The sequence below is a fragment of the Pongo abelii genome, chromosome 2, assembly GCF_028885655.2.
Source record: "Pongo abelii isolate AG06213 chromosome 2, NHGRI_mPonAbe1-v2.0_pri, whole genome shotgun sequence".
Classification (NCBI taxonomy): Eukaryota; Metazoa; Chordata; class Mammalia; order Primates; family Hominidae; genus Pongo; species Pongo abelii.
In genome coordinates, this window is record NC_085928.1 from 79,121,995 (window position 1) to 79,124,473 (window position 2,479).

General features: G+C 38.8%; 1 pseudogene; it reads right to left on the reverse strand.

Moving 5' to 3' along the window:
• Positions 1-962: 962 nt before the first annotated feature.
• On the reverse strand, positions 963-2,040 carry LOC100456215 (magnesium transporter NIPA2-like; annotated as a pseudogene).
• Positions 2,041-2,479: the final 439 nt, after the last annotated feature.

Here is a 2,479-nt window from a genome sequence, read left to right on the forward strand (position 1 = left end):
TTTTTAATCCTCTGACAAAGGGTATTTGTTTGTTTTCGTCTTTTAGAGACAGGGTCTCTCTATGTGGCCCAGGTTGGAGGATGAAGAGCAGTGGCTATTCACAGGTGCAACCGTAGCATACTACAGCCTTGATCTGGGCTCAAGCAATTCTCCTGCCTCAGCCTCTGGAGCAGCTAGGACTACAGGCGCAAGCCACCACATTTGGCTTGAAGGGCATTTTTTGAGGGCAAGCTTGGCACTATGTGTGAATAGGCAGAAGTCACACATGATTGAATAATTTATCAGGGAAGATTTCTTGTATGTTTTGCCTGTGTTTTCTCTCCTTCTGTGATCCCAGAAACACTCAAAACATTGAGGGCAGATCTTTCCCACTTACTTCACTCAGACTCACATACTAATCTCCACTGGACCCATCCTCACAGACACACCCAAAATAATACTATATAAGGTTTCTAGGTATTCCTTAATCCAGTCAAGTTGACACTTAAAATTAAGTCCACAAATCTCCTCAACTTGGCACCTGTATACATCTCCCTCCATCATACTTAATTTCCAATAAAGAAAATAACAAAGTAATAGTTCCACCTAACATGGCACAATTGATATGATGAAGCTACCTTGTATAACTCCAAACCCACTCATCCTTTCTCCAGAGTTCAACTTTCAAGATTTCAACATTCGGATTTTAATCTTTTGGACTGTGATGTTTAGAATTTTAGATGTTAGGAGATTTGAGGGATTTTGTCTTTCAGAAATCCAACATTTGGGACTATCTTTCAGAATTCTGAATGGTACCACATATATTCATAGTATTCATAGCATCAATAAGTATGCCCTTGATTTGCTTTCAACATCATGTAAGAATCAATATCCAACCAGATCTAATAGGATGGACAATGAGATGAAAATAAGATAATACAATCATCTACTTTTTATGGGATAACTTTTTAATTAGATTTTTCTTAAAAAGCTGCCTGAGTTCCATGATTTCCATGTATTCAGGAGTTATTTTCACCAGTATGTTGTTCAATTCCACAGGTTAAGCCTTCTTCATTATTATTAAAAACTTTAGATATTAGAGAAGTTGCTATTCATTTCTTTTTCATCTTTTAGGATAGGCAGAGGCAGACTTGCTAAATTAAAGCTGACATCTTTAAAGGCTTGCAACAAGAATATCCCCACAACGATTATAAAAAGCCACTCAAAGTACCAATGACATTATCAACAGACATACCTTGACATGGCTTAAAAAGAATAGCTGAACAAGTTAAAACTAATGTTGTAAAAAATGCTTCATGTATTGGAGTCACTATAAAATTGTTGAATATATTCAGGGCCTTATTTAGGTAATTAATCTGTGGGCTCACTCAGACAACAAAGCTCAGCAGCAAAATCAAGCCAGGGCACGTCAAAGCCCAGGCGACAACTCTTCAATAGCTATGCCTAAGCCCTTCACACACAAGACTGAAAATGCTCCAATTACAGAGTCAATGGTTATATACACAAGAAAATTTATCTGTCCATGGCAAAGTCCCACTATAGAGATTAATAATCAGGGACACAATGACCACGAGTGTTGCAAAGACGACAAAACCTGAATCACCTAGCTTGTGAAACATTTCCTATAAGTTCTCTAACCCCTCTTTTTTTAAAGCACGGCCGACTGACCATAACTGTAGATCCTAAAATACTTAGCAACTACCCAATATTCCCATGAGATTAAGTCATTCATTTAAAAAGTATGAAGAAAGAGTAGCACTTTCTAGGTCTCCAAGAACTCCTAATGGAGTCACCAGTGTGGCTCGTGCAAATGCATCAGTGACACTGGCCATCTCCCCAGCTCTCATCAACAACAATTCCATCTACAACCTCCATTCTCTAAAATGTGTATGCCCACCTTGACCAGTTGTCATGAGGCTTTTCTCACAAGTGGCAGACCATTTTTTTTTTCTTTTGGAAAATGAAACTCCCTCCAGTGAAAATATTAGAGCTCATAGCCAATCCCAGACCGATATAAAAGTCATCTTTTCCATGCCCGTGGCTTATTTCATTTGTTACTTTAGAGGTTCTTGTGAATCACATTGACCACAAAACAGAAAAACTGTTAGTACTGAAGGAAGGATGATTCCATCTTCATAGAGTATGAAAAGAGAAAGAACATCAGCAAGAATGTCCTAAAAGCAATGAACTCTTTGCTATTCTCGGACCTGGGAATTATCCACTTTCAACCCTTGGAACTGAAGCCCTTGTAACTGAAGGGCGATCACAGTTGGGAGAGCATGTAAATTTAATATGGACATTCTCCTGAGAAAACAGCTGGAAGAGGTTAGAGGTGACTTATTTACTTTCATTTCATCGTAAATATTACTCGTTATTCTCATTTAAAGCTTTAAATCCTAGCTGTTTAGCTTTGGCCCCAGTTGGCAGGCTGCCACATAGCTTCCCCTCTACCACCCAGCCCTAGGTCACCTAGGCTCAC